The sequence below is a fragment of the Rhincodon typus genome, chromosome 9 (genome assembly GCF_021869965.1).
Source record: "Rhincodon typus isolate 14 chromosome 9, sRhiTyp1.1, whole genome shotgun sequence".
Classification (NCBI taxonomy): Eukaryota; Metazoa; Chordata; class Chondrichthyes; order Orectolobiformes; family Rhincodontidae; genus Rhincodon; species Rhincodon typus.
In genome coordinates, this window is record NC_063340.1 from 77372747 (window position 1) to 77395594 (window position 22848).

Genomic DNA, 22848 nt, shown 5'->3' on the forward strand with positions numbered 1-22848 from the left:
CCTCCAGCTCCATACTGTGTTATCTCATTTTTTTTCCCAAACTGTTTCTTTTACCAGCACTTGTTTGCTGAGATTGAGATTAAGAGAAAAGAGTTTGCTATTTCCCTGTGTTCAGTCCATGTTGTATTGTCTTTCCTTTGTTATTCAAGGCAACCTGCAGATATATGGCTGATTTGTATTTTTTTTAAATCTAGCTGCATTGTCTTTTCCAAACTGAACATTCAGCAGGTAACCTTTCATCTTCAGTATGTAAAGTTATCATGCAAGTGTCAGTAAAACAAGAGACGCAAATTTGTTCACACTTCACTGAGTTTCAGTGCTTCCTGATTAAAATGGTAATTCTGAGGGAGCCACCTGTATATATGGATTGTCTGGGCTTGTCAGATGTTCACAGCAGTCATTGTAGGTCTTTTTTAAAATTCCACGGCAGTCTCAGGCTTTAAAGAAAATGATTGAAGTTGAATATTGATAGTTTGTTTTCAGGTGAAATGACAAAGAGACTACACTCCAAAAGCTTGTGATTTCAAATAAACCTGTTGGGCTATATCCTGGTGTTGTGTGAATTCTCACATTGTAACATTCAGACTCCTGTGCTTTAGCAGATTAGTAGGCTGGGGGTGGGGAAATGCAGTTAGGGTGTTAGTTCAGAGATTTGGTAGAAGAGGCAGTAAACTTGGGTTTTGGATGAACTACGAAAGACTCCTAGGGTTGTACAGCACTGGGGTTTCAGCTGTAGGGATGAATATTCTTGAGGTATCACTACCAAAGCTGGGACCTGGAATTTGGAAGTATGGGATGGAGTTGGGGATTGGTGGATAGGATGCTTGTGGATGTGGAATTAAGAATTTGGTCAACATGTATAGGACAGGTTGTTGACATGTGCTGAGCATGCATAGGCTCACATGGGAACTTCAATAAAAGGCAGTGGCCTTCAGGCAATCCTCTTGTTGTGGGCACCAGTGAAGTGGAAGCAGGGTGGATCTACAAGTCCACTTCACAGGCAACTGGGTCATTGCAGTGAAAATCACCATGACGTTCTATTCGAGTTACATTGAATGGGAATTGAATCGATGTGGAACTGTGCACAGCTATCAGCCTGCCATTGCTAACCCTTCCTTTCAGCACCCAGGACTTATAAACATGTGGTAATGTTGGGGTTTCAGTGGGAAATGACAATCTGCCTCTGGAAGTGCAGTGGGCCCGGACAGCTGGCTCGTGGTTATTAGTGTGAAGCTAAAGGTCCAAATTTGGGAAATTTTTGCGCTGGACTATATGGGCGCTACAGCCTGGAATGTCATATTTGCATGAAGGAAGTTCAATGTGTTTTTCTAGCAGCGTTAGTTTTTGCAGGATTCTTCCAGAGCTAAAGCAAGCATCATGCGTGAAAAAGCACACAATCATCATCTATTATTCCTGTCTGAACAATTGCAGGTTATTAAGATGAAGTTATTTCATTAGCGACTGTAGCTTTATCTATGAAGGTGAGTTATATGCATAGCATTGCTGGGGCAATTACCTGACATTTCTATAATAATCATTTTCCATACTGGAGGCTATTGTGTAAGTAATCTTTGTAGATTAATGAGCTGCAACATTTTCAACGTCCTGTTTAATTATTGTAATCCTACACAGCGAAATAGCAAACCAGTTTTATTGCTTCAGCAGTTTACACACACAAACAAACACAAAAATACAGACAGGGCAAACGTGAAGAAAATGCCTGAGAAAAGAGTCGGATAGAGAGATATACTTCACCTGATGTCATCAAGCCGTAGTTGTTTTTGGTATCTGTTAATGATGTGGATTTGACTATACCAGGGATAGGTAGCTGTGTTTGCAGATGACAAAAAACTTGGAATTGTAGTGAATGATGAGGAAGGTAGTAACAGACAAGGGTAGGACATACACAGATTGACTGAAAAAAGAGACAGATGTGTGGAAGATGAATTTTTATTAAAACTGAGAAATTTAACACCGGGGAATGTACACATATTGGTGGCAATAAGGAGGAGAGGAAAGATGGTGCCATTTTCAGAGGAATGCAGGAACTGCAAGACGTGTGAAGTTGGCAGCTCATATCGGAAAGGCTGTTTAAAACATGGCATGTGGGTCATTTTTAGTACAATACAGCAAGGAAGTTATTCAGAAACTTGTACAAAACGCTAGTAAAGCCTCAGCAGAATAATTATGTCAGCTCTGTGTTTCACGCCCTAGGAGAATACCCAGCCATTAGATAAGTTGCAGAGGGCATCAACTAGAATGGTGCTAGGGTTAAGGAATTTAGTTATGGTCAGAGGCTGGAGAAACTTTGTCTGTTATCCTTAGAGCAGAGAAGGTTAAGAAGATATTTTGTGGAGGTGTTCACAAACATGATGGAGAAAATAGAGAGAAACTGTTAAAAATGGATCAAGGGGCAGTAACTGAGAGGAACAGGTCTAAGAGGAAACATGAGGAAACGTTGTACTCCACAGTGATCTGGAATACACTGCATGGAAGGATGCTGAAAGTCGATTCAATGCCAATATGCAAATGAGAATTAAATAACTACTTGGAAGGGAAAGAAATTACACCTATAGGAAATAAATATGGCAATGTGATCTATTGAACAGTTCTACTGAAATGCTATTGCAGATCCAATGTCTCGAACTATTTGCTCACCTTGTAGGTTTAGCAGAAAAATGGAGCATGTCAAACTATCCTGCAGGACAATGACTATCCTGATCAGATTGTTATTCACTCTACATCACACAAATTCACAAATGAGCCAAAGGCCCAGTTTACTGAAAGTTATCTTGGACTGGCAAAAACTCTCAAACATTTGAACAGCAGGTTAGAGAAGCTGTTTTACGCTGCTTTCATGCACTGGTTACGTGAGTGGTATTTTACTTACGACACAACTGAGTAACATTTTACATGAATTTCAGTGCCGCTATGTTGTCAGTTACATAAAACTCACATCCCAGCAACAGGCTGAATGAATCGGCATTTTCCTTTGGTTCTTTGTAATAGGCAAAGTACAGGCCAGGCTCAAGCAGCATGTGCTTGCAAAACGCAAAACAAACCAGCTGCTATGAGATGTGAATCTTCGGTGCAGCCGTACTTGCTGAGCAATGGTGATTGTGTTAATAGCTACAATGACAATCAATGGAAGTTAATCAGTTTATCTCATAATGTGGCACAATTATACTAGCTAGAAGTAATGCAGAAGATTGAGGCTCTTCAAACAAAAGGAACATGTTCAAGCCTTGTGTTGTTTGTAATTATCCCAGAGCTTGGGGAACTTATAGTTCCACATTGCTTTGACTATTCCTTGGCCAGTCAGAGTTGACTCATCTGCCTCCTTTTCTCCAATGGAATGAATTATTGTGATTGTTTGAAATTTGACATTTGTCCTGATCAGTTTAGGATGAATAGTTTCAGCAATATGTTCTTTATTAGTAAGTGACTATTTATGAGATTTTATGAAAGAAAAAACTTTCATAGAATCCCTACAGTGTGGAAACAGGCCATTTGGCCCACCAGGTCCACACTGACCCTCCAAAGAGTGTCCCACCCAGACCCATCCTGTAACCCTGCATTTCCCGTGGCTAACCCACCTATAGGGCAATTTAGTATAGCCAATCCACATAATCTGCCCATCTTTGGACTGTGGGAGGTAACCAGAGCACCCTAAGGAAACGCATGTAGACACAAGGAGAATGTGCAAACTCCACACAAACAGTCACTGGAGGGTGGAATCAAACCTGGGTCCCTGGTGCTTTGAGGCAGCAGTGCTAACCACTGTGCTGCCCCCTTGCACATACAAAGCACTTCTCACACCTTCAGAACATCACAGCGTGCTTTACAGTCAATGAAATAGCTTTGAAGTTTAACTTATGATCTTCATGGTCCTTTGTTGGACTAGATTGTTAGAAATTAGATCAGTTTGTAGATGGAAACAAAAATGGTTTAAAGGTTAAAACAATAAAGGGGTACAACAAGATGCAAGAAACGTTAAATTCTAGTGGACTAAACAATGACAAATGCCTTCACTTATTGATTGGACCAACACAGAACATATTTTTCATTTGCAAGAGACAAATTGAAGGAGGCGGAGAGAGAGAAAAGATATAGCTGCTATCGTGTATCAATCACTGAAGGTACAGCGACCGTAGCAAGTTAATCAGAATTATGATATTTTAATAACTATTCAATCTGAAGCAAAAGAGACTATTTTGACCCTATAGATATTTTTAACCAACATGTTCAGACATATTATGAAACATCCCTGGAGCAGCTCAGATTTGAACCCAAGCTATCTCACCCAGATGTAGGGACACCACCACTACACTACAGACCCTTTTCCATTTTGTCACCATACAGTTTGCTGAACACTTTACATTAAGAAATTGAGCTCAGTTTGGTCATCCTACCCATGTAAATGAATAATAGTCTTAGAAAACTACAAGAATAATTCCCAGCTTGGTGATCATCAGTTACTTAGAGTTTGATCCATTTATCTTGGAGCAATGGAGATTTACAAATGACCCGATAGAACATCTAGATAGTTTTAGAATGGGATACCATAGTAAATGATGAATCAATCATTTGAAGTCCCACTCCAGGGCTGGAGGGCTGTTACTGGGTTTTTTGGGTAGGGCGAGGTTCATTGCATTGGGTGGTATGGTGGCAGCACCATGCCTATCAACTACCTGCCACCTCTGGGATTTTAACCATGGCGGAGTAGGTGTTGGGTGGCTCCTTCCTGTGTGGGCCATTTGATGCCCTTGAGTGCTCAACTACTGGGCACTTAAGGGTCTCCACCTGCTTCTGCTGGGATTGTACGCGTGGCAGTGGGTGCCAGGTGTATCTTTCTGAGGGAGACCCAACAAATTCTTCCTTCTCAAGCCAATGCACTCCCAGCATTCTCTTAATGTTTACAGAGGAGCTGGGGATTGATTAGGTCTGTTGGATGGATGGTTGGTTTGCAATGCAGAGTAACACCAACAGCCTGGGTTCAATTCAATACATAAACCCTGGGTAGACTCCACTTGGGGTACCATGAGCAGACCTGGGCCAGCACCTTAGGGAAGGATAGATTGGCTTTGGGGGCAGTACAACGTAGGTTTACAAGAATGATAATAAGTTATCTGGGACTTCAGGGGTTAAGTCATGAGGAGAGACTATACAAATTAGGCCTGTTCTCTGTGGAATTTAGCAGTATAAAGGGTGATCTGATCAAAGTCTTCAAGATATTAACAGAAAAAGACAGCATAGATAAAAATAAACTTTTTCAACCAGGTGGGGATTCTAAACCTAGGGGTCATAGTCTTAAGAATTAGGGCCAGGACATTCAGGACAGATGTTTAGAACTCTCTTCCACAAATGGCAGTGGATGCTGGATCAGTTGTTAATTTTAAATCTGAAATAGATAAATATTTGTTAAGCAAAGATATTAAGGGATAAGGGGCCAAAGGCACGTATATGGGGTTATAGATCAGCCATGATGTTAATGAATGGTGGAACAGGTTCAAGGGGCTGAATGACCTACATTCCTATGTCCTGATTCGTGCACCAGCTGAGGTTACCATGAGGGCCTTTCCTTCTCAACCTCTGCCCTAGCCTGAGGCATGGTGACCCTCAGGTTAAAACACCACCAATCATCTCTCTCTAATGAGCAACAAACCCTATGGTCCTCTGGGACTATGGCAACTTTACCTTTATCTTTTACAAAGGAGCATCAAATTAGTTTCCATACCAAAAATTCTGCAGTGGAACTTGTAACTCATGGATGAATGCGCTATTTACTGAACCATAGCTGATTACTAATGCTGATCACAGCAAGGTAGATTTTCCAGACACTGGTGCCTATTACAACCGGGATTATCAGGGCCGCGTACTGAGAATGTCAGCATAGCAATTTTGGAACTGCTGGATACCTGTACCTGTGCATGTTTCTTAAATAAGTGCTTGTTCCTATTAAAATATTTCAACTCCACTGATAAATATTCACCTTTGTGTATTCTTTCTTCACTGGAAATAACTACAGATTTCACACCTGGATTGGCAGATTGACAGGAATAATGGATGAGTACATTTGATTGCATACATGAGGGGGTCTGATTTATTTACATTTGTTGTTTCACACAGTGTTGCATTATATCCCTTTGCTTGACCTTGCATTAAGTGGTGGACCTTGCATCATGTCTGTTGTGGTTGTCTCCCTCTCATCCTTTGAGATGCTCTATAAAATCCACTTCACTGATCAAGCTTTATCTGTCCTGCTTACCTCCTGCTTATCTGCTTATCTGCTCTGATATCTCCTCCTGTGGCTCAGTGTTGAAAATGCGATAGCGCTCTTTAAACGTTTTGCTCTGTAAGGAAACTATATAAATACAAGCTGGTGCAATGTCATTCAGAATCTAGTGAGAAACAGACATGTTCTATTTCTTCATCTCAATCTTATCAGATTATCTTTGAGCAAACACATCATTTCTAACAGTAATATATATGCTTTCAGGGTGTGTGGTTGCCAGTGTCAAAGATTGGACTCAACCCTAGGGCTCAGAAGATCTGTATATAACTCCGATTATGGTCTGGTGGTTTCTGATGTGATCTTACAGCTCCATTAGTATATGATTTTATACAATGAGGGGAATTACCCTTCTGTGAGGAGTACTCATAGATAATTTCACTCACTATTTTTATTGAATTAGCATTGACCACTGTTTGCTTTCTAACATTTCTTCTGAATGGCCTGGTCCTAATTCTTAGACTACGTCCCCTTGTTCTCGAATCTTAAACCAATGAAAATAGTTTATCTTTATCTAACCTGTCTTCCCCTGTTAATATTGTAAAAACTTGACTAGATCACCTTTTAATCGTCTAAATTCTAGAGAATAAAGGCCTAATTTCTAATCTTTCCTCACGGCCCAACCTTTGAAGTCCCCAATACCCGGGTATCATTCTTGTAAACCTACATTGAACTCCATCCAGGGCCAAAACACCCTTCCTAAGGTGTGTTGCCCAGATCTGCTCTCAGTGCACTAAGTGGGGCCTAACTAGAGTTTTGTATAACTACAGCATATTGTCTGCATCACTATACTCTAGCTCTTTCGATGTGAAGACCTGCACGGTGGCTCAGTGGTTAGCATTGCTGCCTCACAGCTCCAGGGAGCTGGGTTCAATCCTGGCCTCAGGCAACTGTCTGTGTAGAATTTGCATGTTCTCCCATGCCTGTGTGGGTTCTTCCGGGTGCTCCAGTTTCCTCCCACAGTCCAAAGATGTGCAGTTCAGATGGATTGGCTATGCTAAATTGCCCATAGTGTCCAGGGATGTGTAGGTAAGATGAACTACACATGAGGAAATGTGGGGTTATAGGGTGGGGGGGTGAGTCTGGGTGGAATGCTCTTCATAGAGCTAGTGTGGACTTGTTGGCTCAAATGGCTTGTTTCCAAACTGCAGAGGTTGTATGAGCATTCCATGAGCCTCCTTGACTGTTTTCTGTGGCATTTTAAAGAGCTATGCACCTGATCCCCAAATCTTGTTGCATATCTATTGCATTTGACTTTGTGCCTTCTAAAAGAATACCCGGATCTATCCTTTTCCAGTCCAAAATGGCTAACCTCACGTTTGCTAATATTAAACACCATTTTCCACAACTTTGCCCATTCACCTAATCTATCAATATCCTTGTTGTTATTTTGTACTGTCGTCAACACTCTTTCCAATGCTGCCTAATTTTGTGTCATCAACAAATTTGGATATTTGAATTCTTATGCCATTATCAAAATCATTGGTGAATGTTGTGAATAATTAAGGCCCCAAGACATATCCCTGTGGGACACCATTTGTCATGTCCTGCCAATCTTGCCTTCCACATTCAAAGAGATGCCATAGCCTTTGGCTAGTAAGTCAAGTACTGGGTAAGGGTGGGAGGTCCCTTATCAAAAAAAGAATGGGATAGTTGCATTTATTTAGCACATTTAACAACCAGACAATGCTGAAAAGTAGTTTACGGCCAACTGCTCTAGCCTAGTCATTGTTGTTATGAGGAAACACAGCAGAACATTTCCACTGAGTAAAGTCCCACTACCACCAATGCACTAATGGCTAGATACTCTATTTTTTTCAGTGACATTGAGGGATGGCCAGAAAATCCACTGCTTTTCTTCAAAATAGTGCTGTGGGATCTAAAGCCAGCACCCCTAACATTGTTGCACTCTCTCAGTACTGCCAGGAAGTGTGAGTCTGGATATGTGCACAAGTACCTTTGTAAGATTTGAGCTCACAACTTTCTGCCTCAGAGGCAAGCTGTCATGAAGATAATAGTAAACATTTATCACTCGGGTCCTGGTATGGAGTCCATGCACCTTTTCAATGGTCTCTCTGCCTCCAGAAGTTATACTTAACAGAAATATCTTACAAAGCTGCAAATAAAGCAATGTGTGCTCTTTGAAAATCAGTGATCCAATATTTCACATCTTCCTCACTGATGGTCTTTACACCCAATTACCAATCTCTACATAGTTACTCGGAAAACTTCCATCTTCACTTTGGGGTCTATGAAGTCACACTATGAGGTCACAACTTTCTTTGTCCAATGCCCTGAATCCAGTCAAAATAGGAAGAGCTATTTTTCATGTACAAAAAAGCAAAATGTTATTTAAACTATATCAATAACCCTGGAACCTTGACAAATTCTCCACAGTGCAAGTATTAATGTGAAGCCAGTACATCTAATGGCCACTGCTTCCCACTATCTATCAAGCAGTCAAAAGCTGCAGTGAAATCTAAATCTGAAGCATTAACTGATAGTGAGATAAGAGGGTACAGTTTAAAGTGTTTATGGCTGAATGGTGGACTGACATGAGGACAGAATTTTTCATAGAAAGGTAATCTTTACTTAGAATAGAATCTGGTAAAGAGCAATAACAGCAAAAACCTTATCACTGATTGACCAGATGGGTGTTTTGGTAGGGGAACTGTAAGTTCTTTCTGAATGCATGAGTTGAGCTGGATTGTATACATTTCTGTTTCTATCTCAGGATCTTCGATCTGATAGATGAGTTCAGTGACAATCGCAATTAGTTGACCCTGTACAATGAATGGTGGGGAGAGTAGTGTAGTGCTTATGTACTGAAGTAGTAATCCAGAGGCCTAGATTAATAATAATTCAGAGAACACAGTGCCTGGTGAAATTGGCCCCTTTTAAACATAAATACATTTGGATTCGGAAGAAGTTTCCACAAGGGAAGGGTTTTTTTTTTACGTTAATCCTGTTGTGACCATCCAAGAGACGGGTTTAATTGAGAAGGCGAGTCAGTTTGTCTTTCCTAACCCAGGAGCATAACATTGTAATGCACTGGGGACCTGGTCCAGGGACTGATTGAAACTGCAACCTGTTTCTGTGCTTGGGTAACACATGTTGAATACCGCAAATGGATGAGCTGGTGGAGAGATTTGGTACCATAATGCTGCCGACCATCTGCCAATTCATTGCTCTGGATGTTCCTCATGTTTAACTCAAGATAGCAAAAGCCAACAATAAACAACAGATGAGTCACCGTTGGCAATAAATTTATTGCATTGCATCTGCTTGTCCTTGAATAGCATTTCTGCAACCAGGAAGGAATAGCAGAATTGACAGGACTCAGTCCAGCCCTGGATTCATTCACAAACTACCGACCGAAAACTATTGTGTTATTTTGCAGGTCGTGTCCAAATTCTGTTTGCAAGGTTTGATTATTTGCTTTTGGATCTCTTTCTAGCTGAATCTTGTGCTCTGCTGAATGAGCTCACAGTGGCATATTCCCTGTGGGGCTGCACTCTTCTATCATCAACAATGCAAGGCTCCAGCTGCCTCGGTTGTTGCTTTTCTCCATAATCCTCAGTTGAGTTCTGGCTCTGCGATTGTCACATGAACAGATGAAGTAGAAGCAGAAGTAATTCATTTGAGTTCTCAAGCTTCCTCCGTCATTTAATAATATCATGTCTGATCTGCCTTTCTTTTGAATTCCATATTCCCATCTGTCTCCAATAACCCTTGATTCCCCGGCCTAACAAAATTCTATGCACCTCTTTCTTAAAAATATTTAATGAGCTCCACCTTCTGAATTGGAGAATTCCAGTATCTTGAATCCCTTTGAGAGATAAAAATTTCTCCTCATCACTGATGTGAAAGGGCAACCCCCTAATTTTACAACCATTGTTCTGGACTTGCCCACGAGAGGGAACATCCATATATCCACTTTCACAAGATCATTCTTATATCTGTCAATCAAGTGAGCCCTCTCTTTTCTAAACTCCAGTGGAAAAAAGCTCATATTATCCAATCTACCATCACAATGCAGTTCACTCATTTCAAGTATCAATCCATTAAACCTCCTGTGAACACCCTCCAATGTGTTTACATCCCTGCTTAAATAGAGAGATCAAAACTGCACATAGTATTCAGAACGTGATCTCACCAATGCCCTGTATAACTGAGGCATAGCACTTTTTCTATTATGTTCAATTCCTCTCATAATGAAGGATAACATCCCATTTGTCTTCTTATTTGCTGTACCTGTGTACAACGTTTTTGTGACTCACACTTCAGAACACCTAAATCACTTTGCACTTTGGATTTCTGCAGTTGGTCTCCATTTAAAAAATACTAATTTCTTTTGTTGAACAATTTTATATGAACAATTTTACATTTTTCTACATCATACTCCACCTGTAAAATTTGCCATATTCCCTCAATCTATCTAAACTGGTCAGTAATTTCCGTATGTACATCACAACACTCTTTCCTACCTATCTTGATGTCATTTGTGAATTTAGCTATCTTCTTCTTTCATACAAGTCACTGATAAATATTGTGAGGAATTGATGCCTCAGCACAGACCCCTGCAGGATTCCACACGTCATGTCCCACCAACCAGGCAAAGAGCCGTTTACTCATATTCTCTGTTTTCTATCCATGTTAATGTGTTACCCCTGAACGATAAGCTTTTACTTTCTGAAGAATCTTTGATGTGGCACCTTACCAAATATTTCTTGGAACTTGAAGTAAAGTAGGTCTACAGGCTGCCCTTTATCCCCATCACCTGTTACTCCTTCAAAGAACTCCAGTAACTTGGTAAAACATGATCTCCCTTTGATAAAATTATGCTGACTCTTTCTCATTGACTTCAGTTTTTCGAAGTGCACTGTGATAATCTCTTAACTGATCAATTCTTACACCCCTCCCATGACAGATGTCAAGCTAATTGGCCTGTAGTTTCCTATTTTCTGTCTCCCAACCTTCAGGAAAGGAGTCTTATATTTGCTCTTTTCTAGCTGATCGGACCTTTCCTGAATCTAGGAATTTTGAAAAGTTAATACCAATGCATTTACTATCTCATTAGCAACCTCTTTTAAAACCCCAGGATGTACATCAGTGCCTGAGCATAATGCTGTCTGGTGATTTCCTAGGAACACAGCCCAGGTTATAGGGCTACAATCTAGCGATGACAACTGGAAATCAGTCTGGCTGACATTTTAAACTTCTTGAGAAGGCCTTGAAGCCAAGTGGGTAAAATTGGCTTGACGCCAAACTGTGCAACCTCAAGCTAAATAGGAAAAGTCCTTGATTCACTGTCTTGGGCAATACATGGGGAACATCGGTATGTAGCATTCCTCATGAGTTAGCCAAGCACAGCAAACTGCTCCTGACTACTGAAATTGAGAGGATGGTAGCTAAGCTTGATTCATGACCTCATCCAATGTTGACACATCTGAACAGAAAGAGTTTTGGCTTTCTTTCAGAGTTGGTTAACATTCGCAAACAGATCAGGAATTTGAGGTGAGAAATTAGTTGGCATTTACTTTTCATAATGACAATGGCACGAGAATCATCAAGCTGAAAAGGAAACCAATTGGCCCATCATGACCATTCTGGTTTGTTTCATACAATTTCCCTGCTTTCTCCTCTCCAACCTCCCAGATCTGCAAGTTTTCAGGTACACGGGGTTCTGCTGTACTGCATGTTCCAGCAATGTGAATTGGCTACAATGCGACTGCCGAATAGGGGAACGCTATTTCCAAAATGCGAAATTGTGTTGGCTATAACGTGATTCCATTGGTGCGCGGAGGAGTGTGCGTTGACATCACACGATCGTTTTGTGGGCTTTGTCCTGAGCATGTGCAATGTTAGCGCCAAAAATTCTCCATGCCAGCATCACATGATCATCGAGCTTTCTGTGAAAGATATAGTACTCCTTTTTTTTGCAAATTCTGCCGTATTACTCACAAAAATGCGAGGTCAAAGTGACAAGAGTGTTAACAAGAAGCACCCTTGTGATAAAATTGCAGGTGGTGAACATAAAAGAAAGGCTATAACACTGGAAAAAAAGCTAGATGCTTTTAAAGCTTATTATTTAAGGCAACATTTAAGAGGCTGATTGCAGCTACTGAAAGGGATAAAGACACCGTTCTTCAATTTTGAAAGGACTTTAACACCAAGAATGCAATTGACATTATCATGGAGGCCTGCAGTGATGTCAGTAAGGACTGCTTTTATGCAGTTTGGGAGAAGTTTCTCCCAGACATTTTTCAAGATTTTAAAACCTTTGATCCATCAGAGCAGCTCCCAAGAATCAAAGAACATTGTGTTGTTGAATTTGAAGAAGTGGAGAGTGAGGATGTTGAAGAGCTGCTTGGGTCCCACAGTGAAGACCTCCCTACAGCTGATCTACAACAACTTGTCACTGAGGGGGAAGTGGAAGCTGGTGATGAAGATGAGTCCAGGACGCAGCACCACGAGAGCTTTCCACTTTGTTTTGTTTTCTATCCTCTGGGAAATTGAGAAGCAGTTGTGGCTGTTACAGGACAACAATTGCAATGCAGAATGCAGGAAAGTAGCAGTTCATGGAATAAGATCTTATTTGGCACTCTATGAACAGCTTCTTCATGAAAGAAGAAAAAGGGCAAACCAACGAAAACTGGATTTTTTTTTAAGCCAACCCCCAAGAAACAGTCAGAAGACAATGAACCACAGCCATCCACGTCTGGTTTAATTATTTTTCACCCTAACCCTGCAACCACAACTGCACCTGAAGGTGGTGATGATGATGACGACCCTCAGGCCCTGCATTAACAACAGAGCAACCTCAAAACCTCCTCCCTCACCAAGTCATCTTGACATTTTTTCAAGGTAAGATGTTAAATTTACCTTTATTTCAAAATTAGATATGAATTAAACATTTATTCACACTGTGCTATCCTTTGTGTTAGGCTTTTGAGTGATTTTTGAGTGATTTTGAGTGGTTTTTTTGGTGGTCTCTCCCTAACCCCACTTTTCCTGCAGGTCATTTTATTTCTATAGTGTGATTTTCTATAACACGATATTGCGCAGGAACATCCAGTTTGCTTTTGAAAGTTGAATCCGCTTCTGCCTCCATCCTTTCAGGCAATGCATTCCATGTCCTAATAAATTGTTGCTTAAATAAATTTTGCCCCCCATTGCCAATTAAGTGACATTGTTTGGCTTAACGTTTTATGCAACTGTGCATCAGCATAGCAACCCATTTTCCACAATGTCCAATCTCATTTTCACTCCTTGTGGACCTCTAAACCGTGCACCATCTCAGGCTAAAACCTCAGGAGCAATTTGGTTTAGAAAAACAGCTTCACAAGTACAGCCTATAAAAAGGATCACAGGCAAAATGTCAACTGTCTATGTGTCTTTAAGATGCAGCCAAACTTGCTGTGTGGTTCCTTTATCATCTCATAATTCCACTATTCACAAACATTCCTTTAACCGTGTGTGTGTTTTATATTCCCCATCACTGCTGAACCTGTTAGCCACAAGATTATGTCCAGAAGCAATTTATTTCATGGGACTGACTGGCAATAATATTAAAGTAACCTTTTTTTTATTCAGTCAGGGTAGATAGGCACCACTGACTGTACCAGCACTTTATTACCAATTCTTAACTGCCTTTGAGAAGGTGGCAATAAGCTGGTTTCGTCGATTGCTGCTATCCATTTGGTATAGATGCATCGTCAATGCTGTTAGGGAGAGAGTTCCAGGATTTTGACCCGGCAACACCAAAAATTTCCAAGTCAGGGTTGTGAGAGGTTGGAATTGAACTTCGGGGGTGTTCCCAAATGTCTGATGCTCTCATCCTTTCAGATGGTAGTGATTGTGGGTTTGGAAGATGCTGCCTCAGGAACCTTGTTGAATTTCTATATAAATCAGAGTAACCATTAAGTCCAAATGAAATTTTAATGGACTGAAGCCAGGGTGGTGTACAATTGATGTGCGACTTGAATCCTAGAACTCATTTGTTCTGTGTCACTGCCTCTGTCTACAATCCTGCTTCAATCTCTGAAGCAGGGTCTAGGCCCGAAACGTCAGCTTTCCTGCTCCTCTGATGCTGCTTGGCCTGCTGTGTTCATCCAGCTCTACACCTTGTAATCTCAGATTCTCCAGCATCTGCAGTTCCTACTATCTCAGTCTCTGCTTTGTCTCAGTTTAGGATGAAACAAAATAAACACTTTGTAGATGGTTGCCTTTTGCGTTTTGGTTTGAATACTGTTGTTGGTTCACAAGGAGAACATCCCAGGAAAATATAGATTGCACAAAACCTCACTTGAGTGTTGAGTTGCCAGAACATTTGGGATTGTTCTGGAGCCTCCTGGAATTAAACACAGCCGGCGACTAGAAATAGGAATCATAAGGGTTGTGAAACACTATTTGCTTTTCCTGTTATCAACACTTCTGTCTATTATAATTAGAATTAGATTTTATTGTCACATGTGTTCAAGTATAGAAGTACATGAGTACAGTGAAAAGTGTTCAAAATCACCATTCTGCAGCACCATCTTGATTACAAAGCCAGAATTTTTTAAAAAAACTACAGCCAAAATAAAAGAAAGCCAAAAGGTGTGAAAAGCCTACAGACCTTAAAGTCAAATGAAGTCTAAGTCTTATTTCCGTAAAAGTGTTTAGAACCACCGATGCAGGTTCCTGGGCCTGGACACGGCCTAGAGTTAGGCCTGGGGCCTGGACTCTTGGTCAGCCTGCGAGTCTCACATTGTCCACTGGGAGGGGCCATGTTCCTGCTGCTGCTGCTGCTGCTGCTACCGCCTCTGATCACTGAAGGAGCTATGCTGCCACTGCCATCGCCCCACCAGCCCCAGACACTAAGAGGACGTCCTTGCTGCCTCCAATTGCCATGAGGATCCGCGTCCACCACAGACAGCCGGGAAGCTGCTGCTAATCAGCGCACGGCCTACTCTCGCTGCCACCGTCTCCAATTTCCGAGAGGTGCCCCACCCACACCAAAAGTAACAACTGTGCCACCCACTTTCAACTCTCTTATTATCTGCCTCTCTTTCTCATTCCAGGAGGAAAACAGCCCAAAATAGGGCAGAAAGAGTCAAGAAGGGGAGTCGGCTGCCCGACATTCAAGCTTTTCAGCATTTAACATGCTGTAATTCCCCATAATTGGCAACTTGCCAGTGCCTAGTGAGAAATGCACCTCGCTGCTTGCGAAAAGCACAAACAATACAGCAAGTTGCTCACGATGTTGCAGTAGGCCTTGACAGACTTCTGACATGATTCTGTCACAAATTTCACCAATAGCCTGTGTCTCTCAGGGCCTTATAAAATTCCACACATAATGTTCCAGTTGGGCCTTGGCCTGGTCCTAACCATTGTCAGTTGCTTCATTAATGATCTTCCCTGCATCATAATGTTAGAAGTGGGGGTGTCCACTGATGATTGCACAATGCTCAGCACCATTTGAAACTCCTCAGATACTAGAACAACATGACAGCACTTTCTCAGTACTGCCCCAAAGTGTCAATCTAGATGCTGTGCTCATGTACCTCCATAAAATTTGAGACTACAACAATCAACATTTGTCTCTCAAGTCTAGGTATTAATGTCTTAGAATGGATTCCTTGTAACTTTTTAATAATCTCTCTCTCTCTCTAAAAATAATACGTAACTGAAATAACTCACAAGCCATATCCCACTGTGAATAAAACAGGTGATGATCATGGGAACTGAGTGATCAAAACATCCTCACCGATGAGCTATACACCTATTTCTTAACCTCTACACAGTTCTTCAGAAAACCACCATCACGACTCCTTTGTTCTCATCTTTTCTGAGGACACAAATTTTGGTTTCTTTGTCAACTGCTCTGAATCTAGTTGTCAAAATAGGAAGAGCTATTCTTCAAGGCTATGTACACAAAGCCAAAAAGTTATTTCAACTATGTCAATAAACCCTGGAACTTTGACAAATTCCTGAAAATATGGGTGTTAATGTGAAGCCAGTACATCGAATAGCCACTGCTTCCCACTATCTATCAAGCTGTCAAAAGCTACAGTGAAATCTAAATCTGAAGCATTAACTGATAGTGAGATAAGACAGTATAGTTTAAAGTGGTTATGGGTGAATATTAGACTGACATTAGGACAAAACATTTCATAGAAAGAGTAATCTATATGTGGAATAGAATCTGGGAAAGAATGATAGCAGCAAAGAACGACTCTGATGGATATTTTGATAAGGCATCCAATCCATCACCTTAAACATTCAGTCCCTGCCCCACCCAATGCACAACAGCAGCTCCACACACCTTCCACAAGATGTACTTCAGCAAATGATTAAGCCCCCTTTAACAACACCATCCAAACCTCTAACACCCAGAAGGAATGCAGCAGATTCACAAGAGCACCAGCCCCTTCCAATGCTGACTTGCAGCTATATCTCTGTGCTTACACTGTTGCTGGAACCCCCTGTCTAACAGGCCTGTGGGTTCATCTTTGCCACAGTTCAAGAAGGCAGCTCACCACTGCGTTTCCAAAGCTAATTTGAGATGGGCAAGGACAGTTCCCTAGCTAACAGCATCCACATCCTGTGAAAAATTATAGAAAATCTAAGTCAATATTTCAATGCAATACTGAGGGAGTGCTACATTGTTTCAGATGCCATATTTCTGCATCAGGTATTAAACTGAGGCTCCATCTGCCCGTTCTACAGTTGTGTGTAGGTGCATGCAGTATTTACAGTATTTCTGGTCACTCACTTGCACCGTGCATGATCGAGTTAACAACTTGCTCTATGCAGGTCACATGTCACTACCTGGGCTGAATCTTGTTGAGAATGTTAAAGGCTTAACACCGGCTGACTGTCCAATGTTAAACTCGGGCTGGTTTAACAGTTTGGTCAAAGTGAAATTGAACCTTCTGCCATTTCACCTCGGTCATTTCACTTACACATGTTAATAATTCTGACTTGCATTGTTTTACTGTCAATGGAGCAGTAGTTTGGGTGACAAGACTCAGTACTGGACTGTATTCCACGTTTTCAGTAGGCATATTCCTCTCCTTAAAGTTTACTTTATGTATATCTTTGCTGTTATTGCTCAATGTTTTTATGACTCCTTTGACCACAACAGGGAGTTCAAAATAGCTTTATCAAGAAAACATGTGACTTAACTTAAATGACTAGCAGTCTAGCTGGTGGGATAGTTTCTGGGGTGTTCACAAAGTGGAATTTTTACGACTTACAGAGAAAATACAGATAAGCCGGGAACCGCACGCAAGTTGAGTTCAGAAGAAAATGTCTATTCCAGCAGAAGGGCAGTTTTTTGTTTCAGTTTGTGGAAGTCTTCAGGTCATAAGAGTTGAAAACAAGTCTAAAGTTTTTTAGTAGCAGGTCAATGAGGTAGTCTGTGTCTGTATGTCTCCGGGAGAGACAGAGTCACTTCTGGTGATTTATGTAGAAAGTCACTGAAAGGAAACGTTTATTACTTGGTCAGTTGCATTGGAAATTTTAAAACGAAGATGGGAATGTCACTTTTCTGTGCTTGAATATCCATAAAGGATGTTGTTGGTAAAAAGGGTTGAATTTTTTTGCTTTTAATGATAGGATTGTTCAAATTTGTCATACCTTGTACTTTATTTTTTCTTTTTATGTAATAAACTTCAGTTCTTTTGTTAAAAGTACATTGACAGCCTGATGTGATTCAGTGACTGAGCACCACAGTAATCAAATTACAAAAATCAAACTTATGATCTATCAAGCTGGACTTTGATCTGGAATCTGACTTGTCCAATATTACCATCAGCTGGGACCTGGATTGTAGGAACAAAGAACCTATAGGATTTCAGAGCTCAATTCAGAAGGAACTGGATATCCTGATTCTTGAATCACAAAACACAGCAGATGGTGGAATTTGAATTCAATAAAAATCTAGAATAAAGAGTCTGATGATGACCATGAATCCATTGTTGATTATTGGAGAAACCCATCTTGTTGATTAATGTCCTTTAGGGAGGGAAGCTGCCACCTGGTATGGCCTACATGTGACTCCAGACCCACAGCAATGTGGTTGACTCTTAACTGTCCTCTGGGTAGCCAGGGACACTTTTATCCCATGACTTGTTAAAAAAATTACTAAAAAGGTATTGATAAGATTGTTCACAACAAAAGACAATGACCAGGCACACTTTCCCGATCTGAATGTAACATCATATCATTTGTTTTAATGCTCTGGATGAAAATGCAAGCAGTTGCTCTTGTTTCAGTAGGAATTATCTCTGAGTGACTTCATCACTAATGTCACTGCAAATGCTTGGTTTTAGTAAATGTCGCTTCCCGTTCTATGCCCAATATCATTGCATTTTCCTTAGGAGTGGGTTGGCATAATGATTCATGCTTCAATAATAAATTAAACTTAAATTTTGCTAGACAGTTGAGAAATCCACCAAATCATTGCACTGTTTTTAGGGATCCAGGCAGAGACTCTTTGTTGTTAGTACATGACCTCTTTGTACCTGTCTTCAGGCATTTTTAAAGTGTAATCTTTTCTGGTTCAGGTTCAGATACATCCGGTGAGCTCTCATTTAGTTGGCACATCAGATTTTGGCTTCGGTCAGCAATGGCTTCTTCCATTGTTTCTCTGCATTTATAGGCTGCTGAATCATCTGCAATGGCTTCCATTCCCAGAAAATCACTAAATATCTTATACTGTCTATTTTCATAATCTCTGGATCCATGGAAATGCTAAAAGCATGTGCAACTATCTGTATCTTCCAAATGTTGACAAGAACGTAGTTAGAAATCTGTTACGTTCATCCAGCTTCACTTGCCAGTGCCCATCCTTCACATCTAGGCTAATTGGACTGCTGTCTTTGCAAGCTGTGGCAAAATTCCTTTGATAGTTGACGTAGGACAATGATTTTTATTTAAATCAGAGCTTTATTTAGACGCTGAATGGCTTTCTCTGCACTGTAATAATTATGAATTCCTGTGATCCTGCATTCTTTAGTGTTTGAAGTTCGATTGTCACATTTTCTCTCCCGTGTAGACATTGATAAGAACATTCACAAGCAAAGACAATGGCAAGGCACTTTTTCTCAATCTGACTGTAACATCATTCCATTTGTGTTACAAAAACAGAAACTCTGGGGAAACTCAGCAGGTCTGGCAGTACCTGTGGAGAGAAAGCAGAACGTTCTGTTTTCCCCTCTCCAAATCACCTATTTTTTTTTCATCTATTAGCCACCAGCAATAAATCACCAGCATTATCCAATGGAATAATTTACATGCAAAGCCCATTAAGGGCAATGCAAGCCATCAATGTCGAGGGAGAGGTATGATGAAGGGTCAATTTGAATTTAAGCATTTTCCTAATCAACCAAATTAAAGATGTTATGACACATCCCTGGATTAGGCAGGCCTTGAACCCAGGCCTCCTGGCTCAAAGGTAGAGATCTTACCATTGCCACACAACAGCCCTGAGAGTCAGCCTGAGCAAATCCAGAGTTGGCTGAGAGCATTAGCCTTCTATAAATCATGAGTTGATTAATTTGCAAAATAGGTGATTAGGTGCTATTTCATTTTTGGAAAAAGAACTGGGTTCTTCTCCACACTCCCTCTATTTTTGTTGCTGTGGGCAGTGCTTGAAATTCATTAATTGTTTACTTTGTCAGTTGGGTGATTTGGTAATGGGTTTTCCAAAACAAATAGAAGAGCTTTTGGACAGGGAAACGGTCCAGATGGGAAAGGTGGAAACTGGTATTTGTGCTAAATTATGGACTTACAATAAACCCCTTGTATTATGATTCACAGCTGATGTGACGACTGGAGAAGTCAGATCTCAGAATGAAATCTGGCTCGGTAGATTTTTTAAAAAAAAATTATTACTGCCGTGTTTCACTGAAACTAAGCACAAAAGCCTGCAGATTTGGTAAAAGTTTATTACACACAATAAATAAAACTGAAATAAAACAGAGCAACTGTTTAAATGATACAGTTTGAAAGATTTCAAAATACGTGACAAAACAAAGTCCTATCTACACTCCAACACTATTACTTTCTAGTTAGTCAAAATCTGGAGAAATTTTCCTTCCCTATCAAATCTGTAGTTTTGACTTAGCTGCTTCTTTTCAGTTCCAGTCTCATGAATTCTGAGGCCTTTCCCCTTGGCCATCACCCAACCAAGAGTTTAGACTTCCTCAGTCTTAATCAGTCTTCTCAGTAATAATCTGACAAACATTCCTGGTCTGGAAATTTACAAGAATAAACAATTTTATGTGTGGTAACTTACGTTCTCAAATACTTGAAATGTCTCCTTTATTAGGAGTATCAAAATGTACTTCTGACTTCTGTCAAAAAAAACCTTTCAACAAAATTACAACAAAACTTGCTCATCCTAGTTTCTGCTAAGCTAATGGCTTAAAGTTCTCCCTTTCTCTGGTTCTCAACACCCATAGCATATAAACAAATTTCCATTAATTCTAAATTGTTGTAAGTTTTTTTTATTATTTCACAAGATGTGGGCATCACCATCTGGGCCAGCATTTATTTCTATTCCTTGTTGCTCTTGAGAAAGTGGAGATGAGCTGCATTCTTGAATCTCTGCAGTCCATTTGGTGTAGGTACACCCACAATGCTGTTGGGAGACAGAGTTCCAGGAAACTGATCCAGCAACACTGAAGAAATGGCAATATATTTCTCAGTCAGGATGGTGAATGGCTTGAAAGGAACATGCAGGGGTCGATGTTCCCTTGTGTTTGCAGCCCTTGTCCTGTGTCGTGTAATTTGTCAGAATCTTCAGTTGTTATCTCTCCAACAGCCCTCTCTATCTATTTGATGTGCTTCATTCTAGATAGACATGCATGTGCAAAATGGTTCTGTTTCACAGTGAGAATACTGCTTTCCCATGTTGAACATACCCGTTTTTCCTTTTTGGGATGTCCTCTGCATTATCTGTATTTTACCTTTTGTCCATAAGCTTTTTTGTCCATTGGACCTGGAATGTCTATCAGCATAATGCAAGGGCTGGTCCGTTCTACATGAATATGCTCGTGTTTAACAACCTCAGTGCTTCTGCCCATGTGGATCCCTACCCTGACAGTAAGTTTCTGTTTTCTCAGTGGATTTGCTGTCACTGCAGGACTTCTTATGTTAAATTCAAACCTAGTTTAAGTAGATTATCTTTTAGTTGAGCAAATTCACAGGATTCTGCAACCTGTGTTAATGCAGCCACATATTAATTCTGTTTCTCTTTGACCTCTTTTTCACCTTGGAGCCTCATCTCGTTCATAAGTTACATTCACTTGGGTTTCAAAATATGCTTTGAAGTTTTAAAATTGCTGCTTTTTTTTCTGTTCTTGGCAAGTTTTAGGATGCAATATGCTTTATAACAGTTTCTCTCCAACAGTTATAAAAGTGTAGTTATTTGCAGCTACTCTAGCTTTATCATTAGATCCATCACAATTTCGTAATTTTGCATTGCGAGCAGAAAAACTGACACTTCAATTTCATATAATCTTCTATTTCAATAGAGGCTAGGACAAGAAAGGTTACAGCCATTGTGTAATTAAGCCAGTGTTTTCAGCTGCATTCTGCTTCTTTTTTTTTCTGGGGCTTCTTGTGGTTCTTAGCAGCTTTCAGTCGCTCTTAACATTCCTACATTCCTTTTTTAGTAGGTGTGCTTCTCTTCAGTCCTTCCACACTCAATCTCAACTCCATTCTGAAACCACGTTACAAGCTCACAGTCTTGCGTGCATCATGTCTTTGTTGAATTACCTGTAAGATGGATACTTTCTATGAGTGCCTCATTGTAGAGAACACATGACTACAGCCGTCCAAGGGGCACATTGGTACAGTACTGGATTTCTATTTTAAACACTGAGCATTAGGCATTCCTGTGGCTGGTGGCAGTCTGAAATTAATGCAGTTTGTGTTTGTTTGCCATCAAGTCACAGTCAGCGCCAAAGCAGAACAAGTTAGATTAAGGGGGAGGTGGGACGAAGAACCAGCGCAGTAGCTGTTTGATCTCTTTAATTAGGCCCTGGTTGACAAGATCATTTTTTTTCAATAAGCTCTGTGTAGTCGTGCTTTGTTAATGAGACAACATTTAAAGGCAGGCAATGTATCACACCGTCGTGGCTTTAAATGCAATATGAGACGTCTTCACAATTCCCCCAGCACAGGAGCAATATTAATTTTGTTGCCTTCAGCAATAATTAACACTGGTCTTGGCTCCAGTTGATTACTTATGGAAACCAGGCACTAGCTCCTTAGCATCTGCATTATGAGACCAAATAAAGTGCAAGGCAAAACTTTAGTATCAGCACGTTGTTGGTTAAACAAGTTTGAATGGTCTTGTCCTCTATTATGATTGAAGTATATTTATTTATGATAACTATCAGAGTGATGTTAGTGCTCATCAAGTCATTGTCTATGACACCTTAAAAACCTGGCAGCAGGAGAGGGAATAGCTGGCACAGAAAGAAGAAAGGAGTCAAAGTCAAATGATTGTAGGAACTGCAGATGCTGGAGAATCAGACACAACATGACAAGATCATTTT